The following is a 21,635-nucleotide window of genomic DNA, read 5'->3' as shown; positions in this document are numbered from 1 at the left end:
CGGAGGCTATTTCCTTTGGCCCTATAGTCTTCAAAGGGATCCGAAATATCTGTTCACAGATTCCACAGAAATAAGGCTAGCAAAGAGATCTACGAAACACAGATGTAACTCTCTGAGATGAATTCACAGAACACTAAGCAATTTCTCAGAAAGCTTCTTTCCAGATTTCATCTGAGGATATTTCCTTTTTCACCATAGCCCTCTATGGGCTTCCAAATATCACTTTGCCAATTCCACAAGAACTGTCTTAGCGAAAGGCTTCTTGAGTGGAAAGCTGTAACTCTGTGAGATGATTTCACAGAACACAAAGAAATTTCTCAGAAAGCTTCTTTCTCTTTGTTATCGGAGGATATTTCCTTTGGCCCTATAGTCTTCAAAGGGATCCGAAATATCTGTTCTCAGATTCCACAGAAATAAGGCTAGCAAAGAGATCCACAAAATACAGATGTAACTCTGTGAGTGGAAATCACACATCACAGAGCAGTTTCTCAGAAAGCTTCTTTCCAGATTTCATCTGAGGATATTTCCTTTTTCACCATAGCCCTCTATGGGCTTCCAAATATCACTTTTCCAATTCCACAAGAAGTGTCTTAGCAAAAGGCTTCTTCAGGGCAAAGCTGTAACTCTGTGAGATGATTTCACAGAACACAAAGAAGTTTCTCAGAAAGCTTCTTTGTCTTTGTTATCGGAGGATATTTCCTTTGGCCCTATAGTCTTCAAAGGGATCCGAAATATCTGTTCTCAGATTCCACAGAAATAAGGCTAGCAAAGAGATCCACGAAATACAGATGAAGTTCTGTGAGTGGAAGTGACACATCACACAGCAGTTTCTCAGAAACCTTCTTTTCAGATTTCAATTGAGGATATTTCCTTTTTCACCATAGCCCTCTATGGGCTTCCAAATATCACTTTTCCAATTCCACAAGAACTGTGTTAGGGAAAGGCTTCTTGAGGGGAAAGCTGTAACTCTGTGAGATGATTTCACAGAACACAAAGAAGTTTCTCACAAAGCTTCTTTCTCTTTGTTATCGGAGGATATTTCCTTTGGCCCTATAGCCTTCAAAGGGATCCGAAATATGTGTTCTCAGATTCCACAGAAATAAGGCTAGCAAAGAGATCTACGAAACACAGATGTAACTCTGTGAGATGAATTCACAGAACACTAAGCAGTTTCTCAGAAAGCTTCTTTCCAGATTTCCTCTGAGGATATTTCCTTTTTCACCATAGCCCTCTAGGGGCTTCCAAATATCACTTTGCCAATTCCACAAGAACTGTCTTAGCGAAAGGCTTCTTGAGGGGAAAGCTGTAACTCTGTGAGTTTATTTCACAGAACACAAAGAAGTTTCTCAGAAAGCTTCTTTCTCTTTGTTATCGGAGGATAATTCCTTTGGCCCTATAGTCTTCAAAGGGATCCGAAATATCTGTTCTCACATTCCACAGAAATAAGGCTAGGAAAGAGATCTACGAAACACAGATGTAACTCTGTGAGATGAAGTCACAGAACACAAAGTAGTTTCTCAGAAAGCTTCTTTCCAGATTTCATCTAAGGATAATTTCTTTTTCACCATAGCCCTCAATGGGCTTCCAAATATCACGTTGCCAATTCCCCAAGAACTGTCTGAGCGAAAGGCTTCTTGAGGGGAAAGCTGTAACTCTGTTAGATGATTTCACTGAACACAAAGAAGTTTCTCAGAACGCTTCGTTCTCTTTGTTATCGGACGATATTTCCTTTGGCCCTATAGTCTTCAAAGGGATCCGAAATATCTGTTCTCAGATTCCACAAAAATAAGGCTAGCAAAAGATCCACGAAATACAGATGTAACTCTGTGAGTGGAAGTCACACATCACAGAGCAGTTTCTCAGAAAGCTTCTTTCCAGATTTCATCTGAGGATATTTCCTTTTTCACCATAGCCGTTTAAGAGCTTCCAAATATGACTTTGCCAATTCCACAAGAACTGTCTTAGCGAAAGGCTTCTTGAGGGGAAAGCTGTAACTCTGTGAGATGATTTCACTTAACACAAAGAAGTTTCTCAGAAAGCTTCTTTCTTTTTGTTATCGGAGGCTATTTCCTTTGGCCCTATAGTCTTCAAAGGGATCCGAAATATCTGTTCACAGATTCCACAGAAATAAGGCTAGCAAAGAGATCTACGAAACACAGATGTAACTCTCTGAGATGAATTCACAGAACACTAAGCAATTTCTCAGAAAGCTTCTTTCCAGATTTCATCTGAGGATATTTCCTTTTTCACCATAGCCCTCTATGGGCTTCCAAATATCACTTTGCCAATTCCACAAGAACTGTCTTAGCGAAAGGCTTCTTGAGGGGAAAGCTGTAACTCTGTGAGATGATTTCACAGAACACAAAGAAATTTCTCAGAAAGCTTCTTTCTCTTTGTTATCGGAGGATATTTCCTTTGGCCCTATAGTCTTCAAAGGGATCCGAAATATCTGTTCTCAGATTCCACAGAAATAAGGCTAGCAAAGAGATCCACAAAATACAGATGTAACTCTGTGAGTGGAAATCACACATCACAGAGCAGTTTCTCAGAAAGCTTCTTTCCAGATTTCATCTGAGGATATTTCCTTTTTCACCATAGCCCTCTATGGGCTTCCAAATATCACTTTTCCAATTCCACAAGAAGTGTCTTAGCAAAAGGCTTCTTCAGGGCAAAGCTGTAACTCTGTGAGATGATTTCACAGAACACAAAGAAGTTTCTCAGAAAGCTTCTTTGTCTTTGTTATCGGAGGATATTTCCTTTGGCCCTATAGTCTTCAAAGGGATCCGAAATATCTGTTCTCAGATTCCACAGAAATAAGGCTAGCAAAGAGATCCACGAAATACAGATGAAGTTCTGTGAGTGGAAGTGACACATCACACAGCAGTTTCTCAGAAACCTTCTTTTCAGATTTCAATTGAGGATATTTCCTTTTTCACCATAGCCCTCTATGGGCTTCCAAATATCACTTTTCCAATTCCACAAGAACTGTGTTAGGGAAAGGCTTCTTGAGGGGAAAGCTGTAACTCTGTGAGATGATTTCACAGAACACAAAGAAGTTTCTCAGAAAGCTTCTTTCTCTTTGTTATCGGAGGATATTTCCTTTGGCCCTATAGCCTTCAAAGGGATCCGAAATATGTGTTCTCAGATTCCACAGAAATAAGGCTAGCAAAGAGATCTACGAAACACAGATGTAACTCTGTGAGATGAATTCACAGAACACTAAGCAGTTTCTCAGAAAGCTTCTTTCCAGATTTCCTCTGAGGATATTTCCTTTTTCACCATAGCCCTCTATGGGCTTCCAAATATCACTTTGCCAATTCCACAAGAACTGTCTTAGCGAAAGGCTTCTTGAGGGGAAAGCTGTAACTCTGTGAGTTTATTTCACAGAACACAAAGAAGTTTCTCAGAAAGCTTCTTTCTCTTTGTTATCGGAGGGTATTTCCTTTGGCCCTATAGTCTTCAAAGGGATCCGAAATATCTGTTCTCAGATTCCGCAGAAAGAAAGCTGGCAAAGAGATCCACGAAAAACAGATGTAACTCTGTGAGTGGAAGTGACACATCCCAGAGCAGTTTCTCAGAAAACTTCTTTCCAGATTTCATCTGAGGATATTTCCTTTTTCACCATAGCCCACTATGGGCTTCCAAATATCACTTTGCCAATTCCACAAGAACTGTCTTAGCGAAAGGCTTCTTTAGGGGAAAGCTGTAACTCTGTGAGATGATTTCACAGAACACAAAGAAGTTTCTCAGAAAGCTTCTTTCTCTTTGTTATCGGCGGATATTTCCTTTGGCCCTATAGTCTTCAAAGGGATCCGAAATATCTGTTCTCAGATTCCACAGAAATAAGGCTAGCAAAGAGATCCACGAAACACAGATGTAACTCTGTGAGATGAATTAACAGAACACTAAGCGGTTTCTCAAAAAGCTTCTTTCCAGATTTCATCTGAGGATATTTCCTTTTTCAACATAGCCCTCTATGGGCTTCCAAATATCACTTTTCCAATTCCACAAGAAGTGTCTTAGCGAAAGGCTTCTTCAGGGCAAAGCTGTAACTCTGTGAGATGATTTCACAGAACACAAAGAAGTTTCTCAGAAAGCTTCTTTCTCTTTGTTATTGGAGGATATTTCCTTTGGCCCTATAGTCTTCAAAGGGATCCGAAATATCTGTTCTCAGATTCCACAGAAATAAGGCTAGTAAAGAGTTCTAAGAAACACAGATGCATCTCTGTGAGATGAATTCACAGAACACTAAGCAGTTTCTCAGAAAGCTTCTTTCCAGATTTCATCTGAGGATATTTCCTTTTCACCATAGCCCTCTATGGTCTTCCAAATATCACTTTGCCAATTCCACAAGAACTGTCTTAGCGAAAGGCTTCTTGAGGGGAAAGCTGTAACTCTATGAGATGATTTCACAGAACACAAAGTAGTTTCTCAGAAAGCTTTTTTCTCTTTGTTATCGGAGGATATTTCCTTTGGCCCTATAGTCTTCCAAGGGATCCGAAATATCTGTTCTCAGATTCCACAGAAAGAAGGCTAGCAAAGAGATCTACGAAACACAGATGTAACTCTGTGAGATGAATTGACAGAACACTAAGCAGTTTCTCAGAAAGCTTCTTTCCAGATTTCATCTGAGGATATTTCCTTTTCACCATAGCCCTCTAAGGGCTTCCAAATATCACTTTGCCAATTCCCCAAGAACTATCATAGCGAAAGGCTTCTTGAGAGGAAAGCTATAACTATGTGAGATGATTTCACAGAACACAAAGTAGTTTCTCAGAAAGCTTCTTTCTCTTTGTTATCAGAGGATATTTCCTTTGGCCCTATCGTCTTCAAAGGGATCCGAAATATCTGTTCTCAGATTCCACAGAAATAAGGCTAGCAAAGAGATCCACGAAACACAGATGTAACTCTGTGAGATGAATTAACAGAACACTAAGCGGTTTCTCAAAAAGCTTCTTTCCAGATTTCATCTGAGCATATTTCCTTTTTCAACATAGCCCTCTATGGGCTTCCAAATATCACTTTTCCAATTCCACAAGAAGTGTCTTAGCGAAAGGCTTCTTCATGGCAAAGCTGTAACTCTGTGAGATGATTTCGCAGAACACAAAGAAGTTTCTCAGAAAGCTTCTTTCTCTTTGTTATCGGAGGATATTTCCTTTGGCCCTATAGTCTTCAAAGGGATCCGAAATATCTGTTCTCAGATTCCACAGAAATAAGGCTAGTAAAGAGTTCTACGAAACACAGATGCAACTCTGTGAGATGAATTGACAGACCACTAAGCAGTTTCTCAGAAAGCTTCTTTCCAGATTTCATCTGAGGATATTTCCTTTTCACCATAGCCCTCTAAGGGCTTCCAAATATCACTTTGCCAATTCCACAAGAACTATCATAGCGAAAGGCTTCTTGAGAGGAAAGCTATAACTATGTGAGATGATTTCACAGAACACAAAGAAGATTCTCAGAAAGCTTCTTTCTCTTTGTTATCGGAGGATATTTCCTTTGGCCCTATAGTCTTCAAAGGGATCCGAAATATCTGTTCTCACATTCCACAGAAATAAGGCTAGGAAAGAGATCTACGAAACACAGATGTAACTCTGTGAGATGAAGTCACAGAACACAAAGTAGTTTCTCAGAAAGCTTCTTTCCATATTTCATCTGAGGATATTTTCTTTTTCACCATAGCCCTCAATGGGCTTCCAAATATCACGTTGCCAATTCCCCAAGAACTGTCTGAGCGAAAGGCTTCTTGAGGGGAAAGCTGTAACTCTGTTAGATGATTTCACTGAACACAAAGAAGTTTCTCAGAACGCTTCGTTCTCTTTGTTATCGGAGGATATTTCCTTTGGCCCTATAGTCTTCAAAGGGATCCGAAATATCTGTTCTCAGATTCCACAAAAATAAGGCTAGCAAAAGATCCACGAAATACAGATGTAACTCTGTGAGTGGAAGTCACACATCACAGAGCAGTTTCTCAGAAAGCTTCTTTCCAGATTTCATCTGAGGATATTTCCTTTTTCACCATAGCCCTCTATGGGCTTCCAAATATCACTTTGCCAATTCCACAAGAACTGTCTTAGCGAAAGGCTTCTTGAGGGGAAAGCTGTAACTCTGTGAGATGATCTCATAGAACACAAAGAAGTTTCTCAGAAAGCTTCTTTCTCTTTGTTATCGGAGGATATTTCCTTTGGCCCTACAGTCTTCAATGGGATCCGAAATATTTGTTCTCAGATTCCACAGAAATAAGGCTAGCAAGGGGATCTACGAAACACAGATGTAACTCTGAGAGATGAATTCACAGAACACTAAGCAGTTTCTCAGAAAGCTTCTTTCCAGATTTCATCTGAGGATATTTTCTTTTCACCATAGCACTCTATGGGCTTCCAAATATCACTTTGCCAATTCCACAAGAACTGTCTTAGCGAAAGGCTTCTTGAGGGGAAAGCTGTATCTCTGTGAGATGATTTCACAGAACACAAAGAAGTTTCTCAGAAGGCTTCTTTGTCTTTGTTATCGGAGGATATTTCCTTTGACCCTATAGTCTTCAAAGGGATCCGAAATATCTGTTCTCAGATTCCACAGAAATAAGGCTAGCAAAGAGATCTACGAAACACAGATGCAACTCTGTGAGATGAATTCACAGAACACTAAGCAGTTTCTCAGAAAGCTTCTTTCCAGATTTCATCTGAGGATATTTCCTTTTTCACCATAGCCCTCAATGGGCTTCCAAATATCACGTTGCCAATTCCACAAGAACTGTCATAGCGAAAGGCTTCTTGAGGGGAAAGCTGTAACTCTGTGAGATGATTTCACAGAGCACAAAGAAGTTTCTCAGAAAGCTTCTTTCTCTTTGTTATCGGAGGATATTTCCTTTGGCCCTATAGTCTTCAAAGGGATCCGAAATATCTGTTCTCAGATTCCTCAGAAAGAAGGCTAGCAAAGAGATCTACGAAACACAGATGTAACTCTGTGAGATGAATTCACAGAACACTAAGCAGTTTCTCAGAAAGCTTCTTTCCAAATTTCATCTGCGGATATTTCCTTTTCACCATAGCCCTCTACGGGGTTCCAAATATCACGTTGCCAATTCCACAAGAACTGTCTTAGCGAAAGGCTTCTTGAGGGGAAAGCTGTAACTCTGTGAGATGATTTCACAGAACACAAAGAAGTTTCTCAGAAAGCTTCTTTCTCTTTGTTATCGGAGGATATTTCCTTTGGCCCTATAGTCTTCAAAGGGATCCGAAATATCTGTTCTCAGATGCCACAGAAATAAGGCTAGCAAAGAGATCTATGAAACACCGATGTAACTCTGTGAGATGAATTCACAGAACACTAAGCAGTTTCTCAGAGAGCTTCTTTCCAGATTTCAGCTGAGGATATTTCCTTTTTCACCATAGCCCTCTATGGGCTTCCAAATATCACTTTGCCAATTCCACAAGAACTGTCTTAGCGAAAGGCTTCTTGAGGGGAAAGCTGTAACTCTGTGAGATGATTTCACAGAACACAAAGAAGTTTCTCAGAAAGCTTCTTTCTCTTTGTTATCGGAGGATATTTCCTTTGGCCCTATAGTCTTCAAAGGGATCTGAAATATCTGTTCTCAGATTCCACAGAAAAAAGGCTAGCAAAGAGATACACGAAATACAGATGTAACTCCGTTAGTGGAAGTCATACCTCACAGAGCAGTTTCTGAGAAAGCTTCTTTCCAGATTTCATCTGAGGATATTTCCTTTTCACCATTGCCCTCTATGGACTTCCAAATATCACTTTTCGAGTTCCACAAGAACTGTCATAGCGAAAGGCTTCTTGAGGGAAAAGCTGTAACTCTGTGTGATGATTTCACAGAACACAAAGAAGTTTCTCAGAAAGCTTCTTTCTCTTTTTTATCGGAGGATATTCCTTTGGCACTATAGTCTTCAAAGGGATCCGAAATATCTGTTCTCAGATTCCACAGAAATAAGGCTAGCAAAGAGATCTACGAAACACAGATGTAACTCTGTGAGATGAATTAACAGAACACTAAGCAGTTTCTCAGAAAGCTTCTTTCCAGATTTCATCTGAGAATATTTCGTTTTTCACCATAGACCTCTATGGGCTTCCAAATATCACTTTGCCAATTCCACAAGAACTGTCTTAGCGAAAGGCTTCTTGAGGGGAAAGCTGTAACTGTGTGAGATGATTTCACAGAACCCAAAGAAGTTTCTCAGACAGCTTTTTTCTCTTTGTTATCGGAGGATATTTCCTTTGGCCCTATAGTCTTCAAAGGGATCCGAAATATCTGTTATCAGATTCCACAGAAATAAGGCTAGCAAAGAGATCTACGAAACACAGATGTAACTCTGTGAGATGAATTCACAGAACACTAAGCAGTTTCTCAGAAAGCTTCTTTCCAGATTTCATCTGAGGTATATTTCCTTTTTTCAACACAGCCCTTTATTGGCTTCCAAATATCACTTTGCCAATTCCACAAGAACTGTCTTAGCGAAAGGCTTCTTGAGGGGAAAGCTGTAACTCTGTCAGATGATTTCCCAGAACACAAAGAGATTTCTCAGAAAGCTTCTTTCTCTTTGTTATCGGAGGATATTTCCGTTGGCCCTATAGTCTTCAAAGGGATCCGAAATATCTTTTCTCAGATTCCACAGAAATAAGGCTAGCAAAGAGATCTACGAAACACAGATATAACTGTGTGAGATGAATTAACAGATCACTAAGCTGTATCTCAGAAAAATTCTTTCCAGATTTCATCTGAGGATATTTCCTTTTTCACTCTAGCCCTCTATGGGCTTCGAAATATCACTTTGCCAATTCCACAAGAACTGTCTTAGCGAAAGGCGTCTTGAGGGGAAAGCTGTAACTCTGTGAGATGATTTCACAGAACACAAAGAAGTTTCTCAGAAAGCTTCTTTCTCTTTGTTATCGGAGGATATTTCCTTTGGCCCTATAGTCTTCAAAGGGATCCGAAATATCTGTTCTCAGATTCCACAGAAAGAAGACTAGGAAAGAGATACAGGAAATACAGATGTAACTCTGTGAGTGGAAATCACACATCACAGAGCAGTTTCTCAGAAAGCTTCTTTCCATATTTCATCGGAGGATATTTCCTTTTTCACCATAGCCCTCTATGGGCTTCCAAATATCACTTTACCAATTCCACAAGAACTGTCTTAGCGAAAGGCTTCTTGAGGGGAAAGCTGTGACAGTGTGAGATGATTTCACAGAACACGAAGAAGTTCCTCAGAAAGCTTCTTTCCCTTTGTTATCGGAGGATATTTCTTTTGGCCCTATAGTCTTCAAAGGGATCCGAAATATCTGTTCTCAGATTCCACAGAAAGAAGGCTAGCAAAGAGATCCACGAAATACAGATGTAACTCTGTGAGATGAATTAACAGAACACTAAGCAGTTTCTCAGAAAGCTTCTTTCCAGATTTCATCTGAGGATATTTCCTTTTTCACCATAGCCCTCTAAGGGCTTCCAAATATCACTTTGCCAATTCCACAAGAACTGTCTTAGCGAAAGGCTTCTTGAGGGGAAAGCTGTAACTCTGTGAGATGATTTCACAGAACACAAAGAAATTTCTCAGAAAGCTTCTTTCTCTTTGTTATCGGAGGATATTTCCTTTGGCCCTATAGTCTTCAAAGGGATTCGAAATATCTGTTCTCAGATTCCACAGAAATAAGGCTAGCAAAGAGATCTACGAAACACAGATGTAACTCTGTGAGTGGAAGTCTCACATCACAGAACAGTTTCTCAGAAAGCTTCTTTCCAGTTTTCATCTGAGGATATTTCCTTTTTCACCATAGCCCTCTATGGGCTTCCAAATATCACTTTGCCAATTCCACAAGAACTGTCTTAGCGAAAGGCTTTTTGAGGGGAAAGCTGTAACTCTGTGAGATGATTTCACAGAACACAAAGAAGTTTCTCAGAAAGCTTCTTTCTCTTTCTTATCGGAGGATATTTGCTATGGCCCTATAGTCTTCAAAGGGATCCGAAATATCTGTTCTCAGATTCCACAGAAAGAAGGCTAGCAAAGAGATCCACGAAATACAGATGTAACTCTGTGAGATGAATTAACAGAACACTAAGCGGTTTCTAAGAAAGCTTCTTTCCAGATTTCATCTGAGGATATTTCCTTTTTCAACATAGCTCTCTATGGGCTTCCAAATATCACTTTGCCAATTCCACAAGAACTGTCTTAGCGAAAGGCTTCTTGAGGGGAAACCTGTAACTCTGTGAGATGATTTCACAGAACAGAAAGAAGATTCTCAGAAAGCTTCTTTCTCTTTGTTATCGGAGGATATTTCCTATGGCCCTATAGTCTTCAATGGGATCCGAAATATCTGTTCTCAGATTCCACAGAAATAAGGCTAGCACAGAGATACACGAAGTACAGATGTAACTCTGAGAGTGGAAGTCACACATCACAGAGCAGTTTCTCAGAAAGCTTCTTTCCAGATTTCATCTGAGGATATTTCCTTTTTTCACCACAGCCTTTTATTGGCTTCCAAATATCACTTTGCCAATTCCACAAGAACTGTCTTAGCGAAAGGCTTCTAGAGGGGAAAGCTGTAACGCTGTGAGATGATTTCACAGAACACAAAGAAGTTTCTCAGAAAGCTTATTTCTCTTTGTTATCGGAGGATATTTCCTTTGGCCCTATAGTCTTCAAAGGGATCCGAAATATCTGTTCTCAGATTCCACAGAAATAAGTCTAGCAAAGAGATCTAAGAAACCCAGATATAACTCTGTGAGATGAATTAACAGAACACTAAACAGTTTCTCAGAAAGCTTCTTTCCAGATTTCATCTGAGGATATTTCCTTTTTCACCAGAGCCCTCTATGGGCTTCGAAATATCACTTTGCCAATTCCACAAGAACTGTCTTAGCGAAAGGCTTCTTGAGGGGAAAGCTGTAACTCTGTGAGATGATTTCACAGAACACAAAGAAGTTTCTCAGAAAGCTTCTTTCTCTTTGTTATCGGAGGATATTTCCTTTGGCCCTATAGTCTTCAAAGGGATCCGAAATATCTGTTCTCAGATTCCACAGAAAGAAGGCTAGGAAAGAGATCTACGAAACACAGATGTAACTCTGTGAGATGAATTCACAGAACACTAAGCAGTTTCTCAGAAAGCTTCTTTCCAGATTTCATCTGAGGATATTTCCTTTTTCACCATAGCCCTCTATGGGCTTCCAAATATCACTTTGCCAATTCCACAAGAACTGTCTTAGCGAAAGGCTTCTTGGGGGAAAGCTGTAACTCTGTGAGATGATTTCACAGAACACAAAGAAGTTTCTCAGAAGGCTTCTTTCTCTTTGTTATCGGAGGATATTTCCTTTGGCCCTATAGTCTTCAAAGGGATCCGAAAAATCTGTTCTGAGATTCCACAGAAATAAGGCTAGCAAAGAGATCTACGAAACACAGATGTAACTCTGTGACATGAATTCACAGAACACTAAGCAGTTTCTCAGAAAGCTTCTTTCCAGATTTCATCCGAGGATATTTCCTTTTTCACCATAGCCCTCTATGGGCTTCCAAATATCACTTTGCCAATTCCACAAGAACTGTCTTACCGAAAGGCTTCTTGAGGGGAAAGCTGTAACTCTGTGAGATGATTTCACAGAACACAAAGAAGTTTCTCAGAAAGCTTCTTTCTCTTTGTTATCGGAGGATATTTCCTTTGGCCCTATCGTCTTCAAAGGGATCCGAAATATCTGTTCTCAGATTCCACAGAAATAAGGCTAGCAAAGAGATCTACGAAACACAGATATAACTCTGTGAGATGAATTAACAGAACACTAAGCAGTTTCTCAGAAAAATTCTTTCCAGATTTCATCTGAGGATATTTCCTTTTTCATCATAGCCCGCTATGGGCTTCGAAATATCACTTTGCCAATTCCACAAGAACTGTCTTAGCGAAAGACTTCTTGAGGGGAAAGCTGTAACTCTGTGAGATGATTTCACAGAACACAAAGAAGTTTCTCAGAAAGCTTCTTTCTCTTTGTTATCGGAGGATATTTCCTTTGGCCCTATAGTCTTCAAAGGGAACCGAAATATCTGTTCTCAGATTCCACAGAAATAAAGCTAGCAAAGAGATCTACGAAACACAGATGTAACTCTGTGAGATGAATTAACAGAACACTAAGCAGTTTCTCAGTAAGCTTCTTTCCAGGTTTCCTCTGAGGATATTTCCTTTTTCACCATAGCCCTCTATGGGCTTCCAAATATCACTTTGCCAATTCCACAAGCACTCTCTTAGCGAAAGGCTTCCTGAGGGGAAAGCTGTAACTCTGTCAGATGATTTCCCAGAACACAAAGAAATTTCTCAGAAAGCTTCTTTCTCTTTGTTATCGGAGGATATTTCCTTTGGCCCTATAGTATTCAAAGGGATCCGAAATATCTGTTCTCAGATTCCACAGAAATAAGTCTAGCAAAGAGATCTACGAAACACAGATATAACTCTGTGAGATGAATTCACAGAACACTAAACAGTTTCTCAGAAAGCTTCTTTCCAGATTTCATCTGAGGATATTTCCTTTTTCACCATAGCCCTCTCTGGGCTTCGAAATATCACTTTGCCAATTCCACAAGAACTCTCTTAGCGAAAGGATTCTTGAGGGGAAAGCTGTAACTCTGTGAGATGATTTCACAGAACACAAAGAAGTTTCTCAGAAAGCTTCTTTCTCTTTGTTATCGGAGGATATTTCCTTTGGCCCTATAGTCTTCAAAGGGATCCGAAATATCTGTTCTCAGATTCCACAGAAAGAAGGCTAGGAAAGAGATCTACGAAACACAGATGTAACTCTGTGAGATGAATTAACAGAACACTAAGCAGTTTCTCAGAAAGCTTCTTTCCAGATTTCATCTGAGGATATTTCCTTTTTCACCATAGCCCTCTATGGGCTTCCAAATATCACTTTGCCAATTCCACAAGAACTGTCTTAGCGAAAGGCTTCTTGGGGGAAAGCTGTAACTCTGTGAGATGATTTCACAGAACACAAAGAAGTTTCTCAGAAGGCTTCTTTCTCTTTGTTATCGGAGGATATTTCCTTTGGCCCTATAGTCTTCAAAGGGATCCGAAATATCTGTTCTCAGATTCCACAGAAATAAGTCTAGCAAAGATATCTACGAAACACAGATGTAACTCTGTGAGATGAATTCACAGAACACTAAGCAGTTTCTCAGAAACCTTCTTTCTAGATTTCATCTGAGGATATTTCCTTTTTCACCATAGCCCTCTAAGGGCTTCCAAATATCACTTGGCCAATTCCACAAGAAGTGTCTTAGCGAAAGGCTTCTTGAGGGGAAAGCTGTAACTCTGTGAGATGATTTCACAGAACACAAAGAAGTTTCTCAGAAAGCTTCTTTCTCTTTGTTATCGGAGGATATTTCCTTTGGCCCTATAGTCTTCAAAGGGATCCGAAATATCTGTTCTCAGATTCCACAGAAATAAGGCTAGCAAAGAGATCTACGAAACACAGATGTAACTCTGTGAGATGAATTCACAGAACACTAAGCAGTTTCTCAGAAACCTTCTTTCCAGATTTCACCTGAGGATATTTCCTTTTGCACCATAGCCCTCTATGGGCTTCCAAATATCACTTTGCCAATTCCACAAGAACGGTCTTAGCGAAAGGCTTCTTGAGGGGAAAGCTGTAACTCTGTGAGATGATTTCACAGAACACAAAGAAATTTCTCAGAAAGCTTCTTTCTCTTTGTTATCGGAGGATATTTCCTTTGGCCATACAGTCTTCAAAATGATCCGAAATATCTGTTCTCAGATTCCACAGAAAGAAGGCTAGCAAAGAGATCCACGAAATACTGATGTAAATCTGTGAGTGGAAGTCACACATCACAGAACAGTTTCTCAGAAAGCTTCTTTCCAGATTTCATCTGAGGATATTTCCTTTTTCACCATAGCCCTCTCTGGGCTTCGAAATATCACTTTGCCAATTCCACAAGAACTCTCTTAGCGAAAGGCTTCTTGAGGGGAAAGCTGTAACTCTGTGAGATGATTTCACAGAACACAAAGAAGTTTCTCAGAAAGCTTCTTTCTCTTTGTTATCGGAGGATATTTCCTTTGGCCCTATAGTCTTCAAAGGGATCCGAAATATCTGTTCTCAGATTCCACAGAAAGAAGGCTAGGAAAGAGATCTACGAAACACAGATGTAACTCTGTGAGATGAATTAACAGAACACTAAGCAGTTTCTCAGAAAGCTTCTTTCCAGATTTCATCTGAGGATATTTCCTTTTTCACCATAGCCCTCTATGGGCTTCCAAATATCACTTTGCCAATTCCACAAGAACTGTCTTAGCGAAAGGCTTCTTGGGGGAAAGCTGTAACTCTGTGAGATGATTTCACAGAACACAAAGTAGTTTCTCAGAAGGCTTCTTTCTCTTTGTTATCGGAGGATATTTCCTTTGGCCCTATAGTCTTCAAAGGGATCCGAAATATCTGTTCTCAGATTCCACAGAAATAAGGCTAGCAAAGATATCTACGAAACAAAGATGTAACTCTGTGAGATGAATTCACAGAACACTAAGCAGTTTCTCAGAAAGCTTCTTTCTAGATTTCATCTGAGGATATTTCCTTTTTCACCATAGCCCTCTAAGGGCTTCCAAATATCACTTGGCCAATTCCACAAGAAGTGTCTTAGCGAAAGGCTTCTTGAGGGGAAAGCTGTAACTCTGTGAGATGATTTCACAGAACACAAAGAAGTTTCTCAGAAAGCTTCTTTCTCTTTGTTATCGGAGGATATTTCCTTTGGCCCTATAGTCTTCAAAGGGATCCGAAATATCTGTTCTCAGATTCCACAGAAATAAGGCTAGCAAAGAGATCTACGAAACACAGATGTAACTCTGTGAGATGAATTCACAGAACACTAAGCAGTTTCTCAGAAACCTTCTTTCCAGATTTCACCTGAGGATATTTCCTTTTGCACCATAGCCCTCTATGGGCTTCCAAATATCACTTTGCCAATTCCACAAGAACGGTCTTAGCGAAAGGCTTCCTGAGGGGAAAGCTGTAACTCTGTGAGATGATTTCACAGAACACAAAGAAATTTCTCAGAAAGCTTCTTTCTCTTTGTTATCGGAGGATATTTCCTTTGGCCATACAGTCTTCAAAATGATCCGAAATATCTGTTCTCAGATTCCACAGAAAGAAGGCTAGCAAAGAGATCCACGAAATACTGATGTAAATCTGTGAGTGGAAGTCACACATCACAGAACAGTTTCTCAGAAAGCTTCTTTCCAGATTTCATCTGAGGATATTTCCTTTTTCACCATAGCCCTCTATGGGCTTCGAAATATCACTTTGCCAATTCCACAAGAACTGTCTTAGCGAAAGACTTCTTGAGGGGAAAGCTGTAACTCTGTGAGATGATTTCACAGAACACAAAGAAGTTTCTCAGAAAGCTTCTTTCTCTTTGTTATCGGAGGATATTTCCTTTGGCCCTATAGTCTTCAAAGGGATCCGAAATATCTGTTCTCAGATTCCACAGAAATAAAGCTAGCAAAGAGATCTACGAAACACAGATGTAACTCTGTGAGATGAATTAACAGAACACTAAGCAGTTTCTCAGTAAGCTTCTTTCCAGGTTTCCTCTGAGGATATTTCCTTTTTCACCATAGCCCTCTATGGGCTTCCAAATATCACTTTGCCAATTCCACAAGAACTGTCTTAGCGAAAGGCTTCTTGGGGGAAAGCTGTAACTCTGTGAGATGATTTCACAGAACACAAAGAAGTTTCTCAGAAGGCTTCTTTCTCTTTGTTATCGGAGGATATTTCCTTTGGCCTTATAGTCTTCAAAGGGATCCGAAATATCTGTTCTCAGATTCCACAGAAATAAGGCTAGCAAAGAGATCTAAGAAACACAGATGTAACTCTGTGAGATGAATTCACAGAACACTAAGCAGTTTCTCAGAAAGCTTCTTTCTAGATTTCATCTGAGGATATTTCCTTTTTCACCATAGACCTCTAAGGGCTTCCAAATATCACTTGGCCAATTCCACAAGAAGTGTCTTAGCGAAAGGCTTCTTGAGGGGAAAGCTGTAACTCTGTGAGATGATTTCACAGAACACAAAGAAGTTTCTCAGAAGGCTTCTTTCTCTTTGTTATCGGAGGATATTTCCTTTGGCCCTATAGTCTTCAAAGGGATCCGAAATATCTGTTCTCAGATTCCACAGAAATAAGGCTAGCAAAGAGATCTACGAAACACAGATGTAACTCTGTGAGATGAATTCACAGAACACTAAGCAGTTTCTCAGAAAGCTTCTTTCCAGATTTCACCTGAGGATATTTCCTTTTTCACCATAGCCCTCTATGGGCTTCCAAATATCACTTTACCAATTCCACAAGAACTGTCTTAGCGAAAGGCTTCTTGAGGGGAAAGCTGTAACAGTGTGAGATGATTTCACAGAACACAAAGAAGTTCCTCAGAAAGCTTCTTTCCCTTTGTTATCGGAGGATATTTCTTTTGGCCCTATAGTCTTCAAAGGGATCCGAAATATCTGTTCTCAGATTCCACAGAAAGAAGGCTAGCAAAGAGATCCACGAAATACAGATGTAACTCTGTGAGATGAATTAACAGAACACTAAGCAGTTTCTCAGAAAGCTTCTTTCCAGATTTCATCTGAGGATATTTCCTTTTTCACCATAGCTCTCTATGGGCTTCCAAATATCACTTTGCCAATTCCACAAGAACTGTCTTAGCGAAAGGCTTCTTGAGGGGAAAGCTGTAACTCTGTGAGATGATTTCACAGAACACAAAGAAGTTTCTCAGAAAGTTTCTTTCTCTTTGTTATCGGAGGATATTTCCTTTGACCCTATAGTCTTCAAAGGGATCCGAAATATCTGTTCTCAGATTCCACAGAAAGAAGGCTAGCAAAGAGATCTACGAAACACAGATGTAACTCTGTGAGATGAATTCACAGAACACTAAGCAGTTTCTCAGAAAGCTTCTTTCCAGATTTCATCTGAGGATATTTCCTTTTTCACCATAGCCCTCTAAGGGCTTCCAAATATCACTTTGCCAATTCCACAAGAACTGTCTTAGCGAAAGGCTTCTTGAGGGGAAAGCTGTAACTCTGTGAGATGATTTCACAGAACACAAAGAAGTTTCTCAGAAAGCTTCTTTCTCTTTGTTATCGGAGGATATTTCCTTTGGCCCTATACTCTTCAAAGGGATTCGAAATATCTGTTCTCAGATTCCACAGAAAGAAGGCTAGCAAAGAGATCTACGAAACACAGATGTAACTCTGTGAGTGGAAGTCTCACATCACAGAACAGTTTCTCAGAAAGCTTCTTTCCAGATTTCATCTGAGGATATTTCCTTTTTCACCATAGCCCTCTATGGGCTTCCAAATATCACTTTGCCAATTCCACAAGAACTGTCTTAGCGAAAGGCTTCTTGAGGGGAAAGCTGTAACTCTGTGAGATGATTTCACAGAACACAAAGAAGTTTCTCGAAAGCTTCTTTCTCTTTCTTATCGGAGGATATTTGCTATGGCCCTATAGTCTTCAAAGGGATCCGAAATATCTGTTCTCAGATTCCACAGAAAGAAGGCTAGCAAAGAGATCCACGAAATACAGATGTAACTCTGTGAGATGAATTAACAGAACACTAAGCAGTTTCTAAGAAAGCTTCTTTCCAGATTTCATCTGAGGATATTTCCTTTTTCAACATAGCTCTCTATGGGCTTCCAAATATCACTTTGCCAATTCCACAAGAACTGTCTTAGCGAAAGGCTTCTTGAGGGGAAAGCTGTAACTCTGTGAGATGATTTCACAGAACACAAAGAAGATTCTCAGAAAGCTTCTTTCTCTTTGTTATCGGAGGATATTTCCTATGGCCCTATAGTCTTCAAAGGGATCCGAAATATCTGTTCTCAGATTCCACAGAAATAAGGCTAGCACAGAGATCCACGAAGTACAGATGTAACTCTGAGAGTGGAAGTCACACATCACAGAGCAGTTTCTCAGAAAGCTTCTTTCCAGATTTCATCTGAGGATATTTCCTTTTTTCACCACAGCCCTTTATTGGCTTCCAAATATCACTTTGCCAATTCCACAAGAACTGTCTTAGCGAAAGGCTTCTCGAGGGGAAAGCTGTAACGCTGTGAGATGATTTCACAGAACACAAAGAAGTTTCTCAGAAAGCTTATTTCTCTTTGTTATCGGAGGATATATCCTTTGGCCCTATAGTCTTCAAAGGGATCCGAAATATCTGTTCTCAGATTCCACAGAAATAAGTCTAGCAAAGAGATCTAAGAAACCCAGATATAACTCTGTGAGATGAATTAACAGAACACTAAACAGTTTCTCAGAAAGCTTCTTTCCAGATTTCAACTGAGGATATTTCCTTTTTCACCAGAGCCCTCTATGGGCTTCGAAATATCACTTTGCCAATTCCACAAGAACTGTCTTAGCGAAAGGCTTCTTGAGGGGAAAGCTGTAACTCTGTGAGATGATTTCACAGAACACAAAGAAGTTTCTCAGAAAGCTTCTTTCTCTTTGTTATCGGAGGATATTTCCTTTGGCCCTATAGTCTTCAAAGGGATCCGAAATATCTGTTCTCAGATTCCACAGAAAGAAGGCTAGGAAAGAGATCTACGAAACACAGATGTAACTCTGTGAGATGAATTAACAGAACACTAAGCAGTTTCTCAGAAAGCTTCTTTCCAGATTTCATCTGAGGATATTTCCTTTTTCACCATAGCCCTCTATGGGCTTCCAAATATCACTTTGCCAATTCCACAAGAACTGTCTTAGCGAAAGGCTTCTTTGGGGAAAGCTGTAACTCTGTGAGATGATTTCACAGAACACAAAGAAGTTTCTCAGAAGGCTTCTTTCTCTTTGTTATCGGAGGATATTTCCTTTGGCCCTATCGTCTTCAAAGGGATCCGAAATATCTGTTCTCAGATTCCACAGAAATAAGGCTAGCAAAGAGATCCACGAAATACAGATGTAACTCTGTGAGATGAATTTACAGAACACTCAGCAGTTTCTCAGAAAGCTTCTTTCCAGATTTCATCTGAGGATATTTCCTTTTTCAACATAGCTCTCTATGGGCTTCCAAATATCACTTTGCCAATTCCAAAAGAACTCATTAAGCGAAAGAATTCTTGAGGGGAAAGTTGTAACTCTCTCAGATGATTTCACAGAACACAAAGAAGTTTCTCAGAAAGCTTCTTTCTCTTTGTTATCGGAGGATATTTACTTTGGCCATATAGTCTTCAAAGGGATCCGAAATATCTGTTCTGAGATTCCACAGAAATAAGGCTAGCAAAGAGATCTACGAAACACAGATGTAACTCTGTGAGATGAATTCACAGAACACTAAGCAGTTTCTCAGAAAGCTTCTTTCCAGATTTCATCCGAGGATATTTCCTTTTTCACCATAGCCCTCTATGGGCTTCCAAATATCACTTTGCCAATTCCACAAAAACTGTCTTACCGAAAGGTTTCTTGAGGGGAAAGCTGTAACTCTTGTGAGATGATTTCACAGAACACAAAGAAGTTTCTCAGAAAGCTTCTTTCTCTTTGTTATCGGAGGATATTTTCTTTGGCCCTATCGTCTTCAAAGGGATCCGAAATATCTGTTCTCAGATTCCACAGAAATAAGGCTAGCAAAGAGATCTACGAAACACAGATATAACTCTGTGAGATAAATTCACAGAACACTAAGCAGTTTCTCAGAAAGCTTCTTTCCAGATTTCATCTGAGAATATTTTCTTTTTCACCATAGCCCTCTTTGGGCTTTCCAATATCACTTTGCCAATTCCACAAGAACTGTCTTAGTGAAAGGCTTCTTGAGGGGAAAGCTGTAACTCTGTGAGATGATTTCACAGAACACAAAGAAGTTTCTCAGAAAGCTTCTTTCTCTTTGTCATCGGAGGATATTTCCTTTGGGTCTATAGTCTTCAAAGGGATGCGAAATATCTTTTCTCAGATTCCACAGAAATAAGGCTAGCAAAGAGATCTACGAAACACAGATATAACTCTGTGAGATGAATTAACAGAACACTAAGCAGTTTCTCAGAAAAATTCTTTCCAGATTTCATCTGAGGATATTTCCTTTTTCACCATAGCCCGCCATGGGCTTCGAAATATGAGTTTGCCAATTCCACAAGAACTGTCTTAGCGAAAGGCTTCTTGAGGGGAAAGCTGTAACTCTGTCAGATGATTTCCCAGAACACAAAGAAATTTCTCAGAAAGCTTCTTTCTCTTTGTTATCGGAGGATATTTCCTTTGTCCCTATAGTATTCAAAGGGATCCGAAATATCTGTTCTCAGATTCCACAGAAATAAGTCTAGCAAAGAGATCTACGAAACACAGATATAACTCTGTGAGGTGAATTCACAGAACACTAAACAGTTTCTCAGAAAGCTTCTTTCCAGATTTCATCTGAGGATATTTCCTTTTTCACCATAGCCCACTATGGGCTTCGAAATATCACTTTGCCAATTCCACAAGAACTGTCTTAGCGAAAGGCTTCTTGAGGGGAAAGCTGTAACTCTGTGAGATGATTTCACAGAACACAAAGAAGTTTCTCAGAAAGCTTCTTTCTCTTTGTTATCGGAGGATATTTCCTTTGGCCCTATAGTCTTCAAAAGGGATCCGAAATATCTGTTCTCAGATTCCACAGAAAGAAGGTTAGGAAAGAGATCTACGAAACACAGATGTAACTCTGTGAGATGAATTAACAGAACACTAAGCAGTTTCTCAGAAAGCTTCTTTCCAGATTTCATCTGAGGATATTTCGTTTTTCACCATAGCCCTCTATGGGCTTCCAAATATCACTTTGCCAATTCCACAAGAACTGTCTTAGCGAAAGGCTTCTTGGGGGAAAGCTGTAACTCTGTGAGATGATTTCACAGAACACAAAGAAGTTTCTCAGAAGGCTTCTTTCTCTTTGTTATCGGAGGATATTTCCTTTGGCCCTATAGTCTTCAAATGGATCCGAAATATCTGTTCTCAGATTCCACAGAAATAAGGCTAGCAAAGATATCTACGAAACACAGATGTAACTCTGTGAGATGAATTCACAGAACACTAAGCAGTTTCTCAGAAAGCTTCTTTCTAGATTTCATCTGAGGATATTTCCTTTTTCACCATAGCCCTCTAAGGGCTTCCAAATATCACTTGGCCAATTCCACAAGAAGTGTCTTAGCGAAAGGCTTCTTGAGGGGAAAGCTGTAACTCTGTGAGATGATTTCACAGAACACAAAGAAGTTTCTCAGAAAGCTTCTTTCTCTTTGTTATCGGAGGATATTTCCTTTGGCCCTATAGTCTTCAAAGGGATCCGAAATATCTGTTCTCAGATTCCACAGAAATAAGGCTAGCAAAGAGATCTACGAAGCACAGATGTAACTCTGTGAGTGGAAGTCACACATCACAGAGCTGTTTCTCATAAAGCTTCTTTCCAGATTTCATCTGAGGATATTTCCTTTTTCACCATAGCCGTCTATGGGCTTCCAAATATCACCTTGCCAATTCCACAAGAAGTGTCTTAGCGAAAGGCTTCTTGAGAGGAAAGCTGTAACTTTGTGAGATGATTGCACAGAACACAAAGAAGTTTCTCAGAAAGCTTCTTTCTCTTTGTTATCGGAGGATATTTCCTTTGGCCCTATAGTCTTCAAAG

Source organism: Macaca mulatta, chromosome 11, assembly GCF_049350105.2.
Source record: "Macaca mulatta isolate MMU2019108-1 chromosome 11, T2T-MMU8v2.0, whole genome shotgun sequence".
Lineage (NCBI taxonomy): Eukaryota > Metazoa > Chordata > Mammalia > Primates > Cercopithecidae > Macaca > Macaca mulatta.
This window is presented reverse-complemented; position numbering follows the sequence as displayed.